The sequence below is a fragment of the Phyllobates terribilis genome, unplaced genomic scaffold, assembly GCF_046119375.1.
Source record: "Phyllobates terribilis strain yellow unplaced genomic scaffold, ASM4611937v1 Scaffold_11__3_contigs__length_659146591, whole genome shotgun sequence".
Classification (NCBI taxonomy): domain Eukaryota; kingdom Metazoa; phylum Chordata; class Amphibia; order Anura; family Dendrobatidae; genus Phyllobates; species Phyllobates terribilis.
This window is the reverse complement of record NW_027362771.1, coordinates 609,071,492-609,083,451: the sequence shown is the minus strand read 5'-3', so window position 1 is coordinate 609,083,451 and position 11,960 is coordinate 609,071,492. Positions and strand designations below refer to the sequence as shown.

At 36.9% G+C, this 11,960-nt stretch overlaps 1 non-coding gene across 1 annotated transcript; it reads left to right on the top strand.

Moving 5' to 3' along the window:
* Positions 1 to 82, top strand: TRNAL-AAG (transfer RNA leucine (anticodon AAG)). The gene has a single exon. It is a non-coding gene; the product is annotated as a tRNA-Leu (tRNA).
* Positions 83 to 11,960: the final 11,878 nt, after the last annotated feature.

The window sequence follows — 11,960 nt, the reverse complement described above, 5'->3', positions numbered from 1 at the left end:
GGTAGCGTGGCCGAGCGGTCTAAGGCGCTAGATTAAGGCTCCAGTCTCCCTGGAGGCGTGGGTTCAAATCCCACCGCTGCCATTATTTATTTGGATCTAATTTTTACCAAAAATTAGGAAACAGTTGAGGAAGTATAGGGGGTTGAGAATTTAGGAGGCAGCAGTAATTTTATCCTATACTTTTGAACTACAAAAGGTGGAAAACCTGCGAAAACTGAGATTTTAAGATTGGACTGTAGAAAGGCAGTTTTTAATGGACTCAGTAAAAAGGAAGGAAAAATAGGATGTTCTAAAGGAAAGAAATGTCCAGGAAGGATGGGGGATTTTGCTAAATTAAATTCTCACTGCACAATCAGTAACAATCCCAAAAAGAAGGAAGAATGGAAAGCATTTATGGAGACCAGGATGTCTGAATACTGAACTTAAAAGCTTGCTAAAAAGGAACAAAGAAATGAATATCAAATGTAAAGAAGGGTTCATATCTAAAGAAGAATATAATGCTGTCTGCAGGGAAAGGTGGGCTAGCGTTAGAAGAGTTAAAGCCAGTAATGAAGTGAGGCTTGCAAGAGAGACCAAAAGCAATAAGAAAGGATTTTGGAAGTAAGTCAAAAGTTAAAGAAAAGCCAAAGATGCTATAGGATTTTTAAAGGATGAAAAGGGTAAAGTGGTCAATAATGATGTTGAGAAGACTGTACTTTTAAATTCCTGTTTTGCTTCTGTGTTCTCTAAGAAAGCAAATGTAACATCAAGTGATCTTCACTGTGCTGTAGAAGAAAAGGAACATGTGAGCAAGTCATACATAACAATACGGCATATGAATAGTCATGTTGGCTTTAGGCATCAGAATTAATTACATAATTTACCATCTATGTTACATCGATGTCAGTTCAATCAATGATCAACGATTCTCAAAATTTGCCAAAATCAATCTTGGTCAAATGAAGTCTAACTGCTAGCTCATATCCCTGCTGCCTTTTTAGGATTATCAATACAGGATGAGCAGAGTGATTAGCAAACATAAACAGAGACATGCTGCTTCTGCTGCTTTCCAGTAAGTCACCCTAGTGATGGATTCATAGCTACACTGCTCTGCACTGCTGTATAATGTCTTCCTTGCTGCTGCTTCTGATTATCTGTTACGTACAGGCTGGGGTGCAGGAATCCTTCATGTTTGAGTGTCCTGTATGTGGGAGATCATAGCAAGTAATCTATACCACCTAATTCAGTGATATCTAAAAATTAGCGGTTGAGCCAACAGAGGAAAGATTAGTTAAATATCTGGATACAAGTCATATGTTTTGCAAAATGGTGCCCCAGAGTCAATGTACAAACAAATCCCTGATAATTACGTTGCTCATGCATAATAACATTTGTATTTTTGTCTAATTAGATATACAATGTTTTCTGCCACTTATATCATTAGCAAATATCTAATTTAAATAAGTTTGAACGACCGTATGAGGTATCGTGGCCAAGCGGTCTAAGGCGCTGGATAAAGGCTCCAGTCTCTCTGGAGGTGTGGGTTCAAATCCCACCGCTGCCTTTATTTATTTGGATCTAATTTTTACCAAAAATTAGGAAACAGTTGAGGAAGTAAAGGGGATTGAGAATTTAGGAGACAGCGGTAATTCTATCCTATACTTTTGAACTACAAAATGTGGAAAACCTGCGAAAACTGAGATTTTAAGATTGGACTGTAGAAAGGCAGTTTTTAATGGACTCAGTAAAAAAGAAGGAAAGGTAGAATGTTATAAAGGAAAGAAATGTCCAGGAAGGATGGGAGATTTTGCTAAATTAAATTCTCACTGCACAATCAGTAACAATCCCGAAAAGAAGGAAGAATGGAAAGCATTTATGAAGACCAGGTTGGCTGAATACTGAACTTAAAAGCTTGCTAAAAAGGAACAAAGAAATGAATATCAAATTAAAAGAAGGGTTCATATCTAAAGAAGAATATAATGCTGTCTGCAGGGAAAGGTGGGCTAGCGTTAGAAGAGCTAAAGCCAGTAATGAAGTGAGGCTTGCAAGAGAGACCAAAAGCAATAAGAAAGGATTTTGGAAGTAAGTCAAAAGTTAAAGAAAAGCCAAAGATGCTATAGGATTTTTAAAGGATGAAAAGGGTAAAGTGGTCAATAATGATGTTGAGAAGACTGTACTTTTAAATTCCTGTTTTGCTTCTGTGTTCTCTAAGAAAGCAAATGTAACATCAAGTGATCTTCACTGTGCTGTAGAAGAAAAGGAACATGTGAGCAAGTCATACGTATGAATACGGCATATGAATAGTCATGTTGGCTTTAGGCATCAGAATTAACTACATAATTTACCATCTATGTTACATCCATGTCAGTTCAATCAATGATCAACCATTCTCAAAATTTGCCAAAATCAATCTTGGTCAGAAGAAGTCTAACTGCTAGCTTATATCCCTGCTGCCTTTTTAGGATTATCAATACAGGATGAGTAGAGTGATTAGCAAACATAAACAGAGCCATGCTGCTTCTGCTGCTATCCAGTAAGTCAACCTATTGATGAACTCATAGCTACACTGCTCTGCACTGCTGTATAATGTCTTCCTTGCTGCTGCTTCTGATTATCTGTTACGTACAGGCAGGGGTGTAGGAATCCTTCATGTTTGAGTGTCCTGTATATGGGAGATCATAGCAAGTAATCTATACCACCTAATTCAGTGATATCTAAAAATTAGCGGATGAGCCAACAGAGGAAAGATTAGTTAAATATCTGGATACAAGTCATATGTTTTGTAAAATGGTGCCCCAGAGTCAATATACAAACTATTCCCTGATAATTACGTTGCTCATACATATTAACATTTGTCTTTTTGTATTATTGGATATAAAATATTTTCTGCCACTTACATCAAAAGCAAACTTTTGATATAAATATCATGAAACATAAGTAATATGTCGCGTGGCCGAGCAGTCTAAGGTGCTGGATTTAGGCTTCAGTCTCTCTGGAGGCTTGGGTTCAAATCCCACCACCACCATCATTTATTTGGATCTAATTTTTACCAAAAATTAGGAAACAGTTGAGGAAGTAAAGGGGATAGAGATTTTAGGAGGCAGCGGTAATTCTATCCTATACTTTTGAACTACAAAAGGAGGAAAACCTGCGAAAACTGAGATTTTAAGATTGGACTGTAGAAAGGCAGTTTTTAATGGACTCAGTAAAAAGGAAGGAAAGGTAGGATGCTCGAAAGGAAAGTAATGTCCAGGAAGGATGGGAGATTTTGCTAAATTAAATTCTAACAGCACAATCAGTAACAATCCCGAAAAGGAGGAAGAATGGAAAGCATTTATGGAGACCAGGATGGCTGAATACTGAACTTAAAAGCTTGCTAAAAAGGAACAAAGAAATGAATATAAAATGGAAAGAAGAATATAATGTTGTCTGCAGGGAAAGCTGGGCTAGCATTAGAAGAGCTAAAGCCAGTAATGAATTGAGGCTTGCAAGAGAGACCAAAAGCAATAAGAAAGGATTTTGGAAGTAAGTCAAAAGTTAAAGAAAAGCCAAAGATGCTTTAGGATTTTTAAAAGATGAAAAGGGTAAAGTGGTCTATAATGATGTTGAGAAGACTGAACTTTTAATTTCCTATTTGGCTTCTGTGTTCTCTAAGAAAGTAAATGTAACATCAAGTGATCTTCACTGTGCTGTAGAAGAAAAGGAACATGTGAGCAAGTCATACGTATGAATACAGCATGTGAATAGTCATGTTGGCTTTAGGCATCAGAATTAATTACATAATTTACCATCTATGTTACATCCATGTCAGTTCAATCAATGATCAACCATTCTCAAAATTTTCCAAAATCAATCTTGGTCAAAAGAAGTCTAACTGCTAGCTCATATCCCTGCTGCCTTTTAGGATTATCAATACAGGATGAGTAGAATGATTAGCAAACATAAACAGAGCCATGCTGCTTCTGCTGCTTTCCAGTAAGTCACCCTAGTGATGGATTCATAGCTACACTGCTCTGCACTGCTGTATAATGTCTTCCTTGCTGCTGCTTCTGATTATCTGTTACGTACAGGCAGGGGTGTAGGAATCCTTCATGTTTGAGTGTCCTGTATGTGGGAGATCATAGCAAATAATCTATACCACCTAATTCAGTGATATCTAAAAATTAGCGGATGAGCCAACAGAGGAAAGATTAGTTAAATATCTGGATACAAGTCATATGTTTTGTAAAATGGTGCCCCAAAGTCAATGTACAAACAATTCGCTGATAATTACGTTGCTGTTGCATAATAACATTTGTCTTTTTGTCATATTGGATATAAAATATTTTCTTCCACTTACATCAAAAGCAAACTTCTGATATAAATAACTTTAAACATATGTAAGAGGTAGCGTGGTCGAGCGCTCTAAGGCGCTGGATTTAGGCTCTAGTCTGTCTGGAGGCGTTGGTTCAAATCCCACCACTGCCATTATTTACTTGTTATCAAATTTTTACCAAAAATTAGGAAACGGTTGAGGAAGTAAAGGGGGTTGAGAACTTAGGAGGCAGCGATCATGCTATCCTATAATTTTCAACTACAAAAGGAGGAAAACCTGAGAAAACTGAGATTTTAAGATTGGACTGTAGAAAGACAGTTTTTAATGGACTCAGTAAAAAGTAAGGAAAGGTAGGATGTTCTAAAGGAAAGAAATGTCCAGGAAAGATGGTAGATTTTGCTAAATTTAATTCTCACTGCACAATCAGTAACAATCCCGAAAAGAAGGAAGAATGGAAAGCATTTATGGAGACCAGGATGGCTGAATACTGAACTTAAAAGCTTGCTAAAAAGGAACAAAGAAATGAATATCAAATGAAAAGAAGGGTTCATATCTAAAGAAGAATATAATGCTGTCTGCAGGGAAAGGTGGGCTAGCGTTAGAAGAGCTAAAGCCAGTAATGAAGTGAGGCTTGCAAGAGAGACCAAAAGCAATAAGAAAGGATTTTGGAAGTACGTCAAAAGTTAAAAAAAAGCCAAAGATGCTATAGGATTTTTAAAGGATGAAAAGGGTAAAGTGGTCAATAATGATGTTGAGAAGACTGAACTTTTAAATTCCTGTTTTGCTTCTGTGTTCTCTAAGAAAGCAAATGTAACATCAAGTGATCTTCACTGTGCTGTAGAAGAAAAGGAACATGTGAGCAAGTCATACGTATGAATACGGCATATGAATAGTCATGTTGGCTTTAGGCATCAGAATTAACTACATAATTTACCATCTATGTTACATCCATGTCAGTTCAATCAATGATCAACCATTCTCAAAATTTGCCAAAATCAATCTTGGTCAAAAGAAGTCTAACTGCTAGCTCATATCCCTGCTGCCTTTTTAGGATTATCAATACAGGATGAGCAGAGTGATTAGCAAACATAAACAGAGCCATGCTGCTTCTGCTGCTTTCCAGTAAGTCACCCTAGTGATGGATTCATAGCTACACTGCTCTGCACTGCTGTATAATGTCTTCCTTGCTGCTGCTTCTGATTATCTGTTACGTACAGGCTGGGGTGCAGGAATCCTTCATGTTTGAGTGTCCTGTATGTGGGAGATCATAGCAAGTAATCTATACCACCTAATTCAGTGATATCTAAAAATTAGCGGTTGAGCCAACAGAGGAAAGATTAGTTAAATATCTGGATACAAGTCATATGTTTTGCAAAATGGTGCCCCAGAGTCAATGTACAAACAAATCCCTGATAATTACGTTGCTCATGCATAATAACATTTGTATTTTTGTCTAATTAGATATACAATGTTTTCTGCCACTTATATCATTAGCAAATATCTAATTTAAATAAGTTTGAACGACCGTATGAGGTATCGTGGCCAAGCGGTCTAAGGCGCTGGATAAAGGCTCCAGTCTCTCTGGAGGTGTGGGTTCAAATCCCACCGCTGCCTTTATTTATTTGGATCTAATTTTTACCAAAAATTAGGAAACAGTTGAGGAAGTAAAGGGGATTGAGAATTTAGGAGACAGCGGTAATTCTATCCTATACTTTTGAACTACAAAATGTGGAAAACCTGCGAAAACTGAGATTTTAAGATTGGACTGTAGAAAGGCAGTTTTTAATGGACTCAGTAAAAAAGAAGGAAAGGTAGAATGTTATAAAGGAAAGAAATGTCCAGGAAGGATGGGAGATTTTGCTAAATTAAATTCTCACTGCACAATCAGTAACAATCCCGAAAAGAAGGAAGAATGGAAAGCATTTATGGAGACCAGGTTGGCTGAATACTGAACTTAAAAGCTTGCTAAAAAGGAACAAAGAAATGAATATCAAATTAAAAGAAGGGTTCATATCTAAAGAAGAATATAATGCTGTCTGCAGGGAAAGGTGGGCTAGCGTTAGAAGAGCTAAAGCCAGTAATGAAGTGAGGCTTGCAAGAGAGACCAAAAGCAATAAGAAAGGATTTTGGAAGTAAGTCAAAAGTTAAAGAAAAGCCAAAGATGCTATAGGATTTTTAAAGGATGAAAAGGGTAAAGTGGTCAATAATGATGTTGAGAAGACTGTACTTTTAAATTCCTGTTTTGCTTCTGTGTTCTCTAAGAAAGCAAATGTAACATCAAGTGATCTTCACTGTGCTGTAGAAGAAAAGGAACATGTGAGCAAGTCATACGTATGAATACGGCATATGAATAGTCATGTTGGCTTTAGGCATCAGAATTAACTACATAATTTACCATCTATGTTACATCCATGTCAGTTCAATCAATGATCAACCATTCTCAAAATTTGCCAAAATCAATCTTGGTCAGAAGAAGTCTAACTGCTAGCTTATATCCCTGCTGCCTTTTTAGGATTATCAATACAGGATGAGTAGAGTGATTAGCAAACATAAACAGAGCCATGCTGCTTCTGCTGCTATCCAGTAAGTCAACCTATTGATGAACTCATAGCTACACTGCTCTGCACTGCTGTATAATGTCTTCCTTGCTGCTGCTTCTGATTATCTGTTACGTACAGGCAGGGGTGTAGGAATCCTTCATGTTTGAGTGTCCTGTATATGGGAGATCATAGCAAGTAATCTATACCACCTAATTCAGTGATATCTAAAAATTAGCGGATGAGCCAACAGAGGAAAGATTAGTTAAATACCTGGATACAAGTCATATGTTTTGTAAAATGGTGCCCCAGAGTCAATATACAAACTATTCCCTGATAATTACGTTGCTCATACATATTAACATTTGTCTTTTTGTATTATTGGATATAAAATATTTTCTGCCACTTACATCAAAAGCAAACTTTTGATATAAATATCATTAAACATAAGTAAGATGTCGCGTGGCCGAGCAGTCTAAGGTGCTGGATTTAGGCTTCAGTCTCTCTGGAGGCTTGGGTTCAAATCCCACCACCACCATCATTTATTTGGATCTAATTTTTACCAAAAATTAGGAAACAGTTGAGGAAGTAAAGGGGATAGAGATTTTAGGAGGCAGCGGTAATTCTATCCTATACTTTTGAACTACAAAAGGAGGAAAACCTGCGAAAACTGAGATTTTAAGATTGGACTGTAGAAAGGCAGTTTTTAATGGACTCAGTAAAAAGGAAGGAAAGGTAGGATGCTCGAAAGGAAAGTAATGTCCAGGAAGGATGGGAGATTTTGCTAAATTAAATTCTAACAGCACAATCAGTAACAATCCCGAAAAGGAGGAAGAATGGAAAGCATTTATGGAGACCAGGATGGCTGAATACTGAACTTAAAAGCTTGCTAAAAAGGAACAAAGAAATGAATATAAAATGGAAAGAAGAATATAATGTTGTCTGCAGGGAAAGCTGGGCTAGCATTAGAAGAGCTAAAGCCAGTAATGAATTGAGGCTTGCAAGAGAGACCAAAAGCAATAAGAAAGGATTTTGGAAGTAAGTCAAAAGTTAAAGAAAAGCCAAAGATGCTTTAGGATTTTTAAAAGATGAAAAGGGTAAAGTGGTCTATAATGATGTTGAGAAGACTGAACTTTTAATTTCCTATTTGGCTTCTGTGTTCTCTAAGAAAGTAAATGTAACATCAAGTGATCTTCACTGTGCTGTAGAAGAAAAGGAACATGTGAGCAAGTCATACGTATGAATACAGCATGTGAATAGTCATGTTGGCTTTAGGCATCAGAATTAATTACATAATTTACCATCTATGTTACATCCATGTCAGTTCAATCAATGATCAACCATTCTCAAAATTTTCCAAAATCAATCTTGGTCAAAAGAAGTCTAACTGCTAGCTCATATCCCTGCTGCCTTTTAGGATTATCAATACAGGATGAGTAGAATGATTAGCAAACATAAACAGAGCCATGCTACTTCTGCTGCTTTCCAGTAAGTCACCCTAGTGATGGATTCATAGCTACACTGCTCTGCACTGCTGTATAATGTCTTCCTTGCTGCTGCTTCTGATTATCTGTTACGTACAGGCAGGGGTGTAGGAATCCTTCATGTTTGAGTGTCCTGTATGTGGGAGATCATAGCAAATAATCTATACCACCTAATTCAGTGATATCTAAAAATTAGCGGATGAGCCAACAGAGGAAAGATTAGTTAAATATCTGGATACAAGTCATATGTTTTGTAAAATGGTGCCCCAAAGTCAATGTACAAACAATTCGCTGATAATTACGTTGCTGTTGCATAATAACATTTGTCTTTTTGTCATATTGGATATAAAATATTTTCTTCCACTTACATCAAAAGCAAACTTCTGATATAAATAACTTTAAACATATGTAAGAGGTAGCGTGGTCGAGCGCTCTAAGGCGCTGGATTTAGGCTCTAGTCTGTCTGGAGGCGTTGGTTCAAATCCCACCACTGCCATTATTTACTTGTTATCAAATTTTTACCAAAAATTAGGAAACGGTTGAGGAAGTAAAGGGGGTTGAGAACTTAGGAGGCAGCGATCATGCTATCCTATAATTTTCAACTACAAAAGGAGGAAAACCTGAGAAAACTGAGATTTTAAGATTGGACTGTAGAAAGACAGTTTTTAATGGACTCAGTAAAAAGTAAGGAAAGGTAGGATGTTCTAAAGGAAAGAAATGTCCAGGAAAGATGGTAGATTTTGCTAAATTTAATTCTCACTGCACAATCAGTAACAATCCCGAAAAGAAGGAAGAATGGAAAGCATTTATGGAGACCAGGATGGCTGAATACTGAACTTAAAAGCTTGCTAAAAAGGAACAAAGAAATGAATATCAAATGAAAAGAAGGGTTCATATCTAAAGAAGAATATAATGCTGTCTGCAGGAAAAGGTGGGCTAGTGTTAGAAGAGCTAAAGCCAGTAATGAAGTGAGGCTTGCAAGAGAGACCAAAAGCAATAAGAAAGGATTTTGGAAGTACGTCAAAAGTTAAAAAAAAGCCAAAGATGCTATAGGATTTTTAAAGGATGAAAAGGGTAAAGTGGTCAATAATGATGTTGAGAAGACTGAACTTTTAAATTCCTGTTTTGCTTCTGTGTTCTCTAAGAAAGCAAATGTAACATCAAGTGATCTTCACTGTGCTGTAGAAGAAAAGGAACATGTGAGCAAGTCATACGTATGAATACGGCATATGAATAGTCATGTTGGCTTTAGGCATCAGAATTAACTACATAATTTACCATCTATGTTACATCCATGTCAGTTCAATCAATGATCAACCATTCTCAAAATTTGCCAAAATCAATCTTGGTCAAAAGAAGTCTAACTGCTAGCTCATATCCCTGCTGCCTTTTTAGGATTATCAATACAGGATGAGCAGAGTGATTAGCAAACATAAACAGAGCCATGCTGCTTCTGCTGCTTTCCAGTAAGTCACCCTAGTGATGGATTCATAGCTACACTGCTCTGCACTGCTGTATAATGTCTTCCTTGCTGCTGCTTCTGATTATCTGTTACGTACAGGCTGGGGTGCAGGAATCCTTCATGTTTGAGTGTCCTGTATGTGGGAGATCATAGCAAGTAATCTATACCACCTAATTCAGTGATATCTAAAAATTAGCGGTTGAGCCAACAGAGGAAAGATTAGTTAAATATCTGGATACAAGTCATATGTTTTGCAAAATGGTGCCCCAGAGTCAATGTACAAACAAATCCCTGATAATTACGTTGCTCATGCATAATAACATTTGTATTTTTGTCTAATTAGATATACAATGTTTTCTGCCACTTATATCATTAGCAAATATCTAATTTAAATAAGTTTGAACGACCGTATGAGGTATCGTGGCCAAGCGGTCTAAGGCGCTGGATAAAGGCTCCAGTCTCTCTGGAGGTGTGGGTTCAAATCCCACCGCTGCCTTTATTTATTTGGATCTAATTTTTACCAAAAATTAGGAAACAGTTGAGGAAGTAAAGGGGATTGAGAATTTAGGAGACAGCGGTAATTCTATCCTATACTTTTGAACTACAAAATGTGGAAAACCTGCGAAAACTGAGATTTTAAGATTGGACTGTAGAAAGGCAGTTTTTAATGGACTCAGTAAAAAAGAAGGAAAGGTAGAATGTTATAAAGGAAAGAAATGTCCAGGAAGGATGGGAGATTTTGCTAAATTAAATTCTCACTGCACAATCAGTAACAATCCCGAAAAGAAGGAAGAATGGAAAGCATTTATGGAGACCAGGTTGGCTGAATACTGAACTTAAAAGCTTGCTAAAAAGGAACAAAGAAATGAATATCAAATTAAAAGAAGGGTTCATATCTAAAGAAGAATATAATGCTGTCTGCAGGGAAAGGTGGGCTAGCGTTAGAAGAGCTAAAGCCAGTAATGAAGTGAGGCTTGCAAGAGAGACCAAAAGCAATAAGAAAGGATTTTGGAAGTAAGTCAAAAGTTAAAGAAAAGCCAAAGATGCTATAGGATTTTTAAAGGATGAAAAGGGTAAAGTGGTCAATAATGATGTTGAGAAGACTGTACTTTTAAATTCCTGTTTTGCTTCTGTGTTCTCTAAGAAAGCAAATGTAACATCAAGTGATCTTCACTGTGCTGTAGAAGAAAAGGAACATGTGAGCAAGTCATACGTATGAATACGGCATATGAATAGTCATGTTGGCTTTAGGCATCAGAATTAACTACATAATTTACCATCTATGTTACATCCATGTCAGTTCAATCAATGATCAACCATTCTCAAAATTTGCCAAAATCAATCTTGGTCAAAAGAAGTCTAACTGCTAGCTCATATCCCTGCTGCCTTTTTAGGATTATCAATACAGGATGAGCAGAGTGATTAGCAAACATAAACAGAGCCATGCTGCTTCTGCTGCTTTCCAGTAAGTCACCCTAGTGATGGATTCATAGCTACACTGCTCTGCACTGCTGTATAATGTCTTCCTTGCTGCTGCTTCTGATTATCTGTTACGTACAGGCTGGGGTGCAGGAATCCTTCATGTTTGAGTGTCCTGTATGTGGGAGATCATAGCAAGTAATCTATACCACCTAATTCAGTGATATCTAAAAATTAGCGGTTGAGCCAACAGAGGAAAGATTAGTTAAATATCTGGATACAAGTCATATGTTTTGCAAAATGGTGCCCCAGAGTCAATGTACAAACAAATCCCTGATAATTACGTTGCTCATGCATAATAACATTTGTATTTTTGTCTAATTAGATATACAATGTTTTCTGCCACTTATATCATTAGCAAATATCTAATTTAAATAAGTTTGAACGACCGTATGAGGTATCGTGGCCAAGCGGTCTAAGGCGCTGGATAAAGGCTCCAGTCTCTCTGGAGGTGTGGGTTCAAATCCCACCGCTGCCTTTATTTATTTGGATCTAATTTTTACCAAAAATTAGGAAACAGTTGAGGAAGTAAAGGGGATTGAGAATTTAGGAGACAGCGGTAATTCTATCCTATACTTTTGAACTACAAAATGTGGAAAACCTGCGAAAACTGAGATTTTAAGATTGGACTGTAGAAAGGCAGTTTTTAATGGACTCAGTAAAAAAGAAGGAAAGGTAGAATGTTATAAAGGAAAGAAATGTCC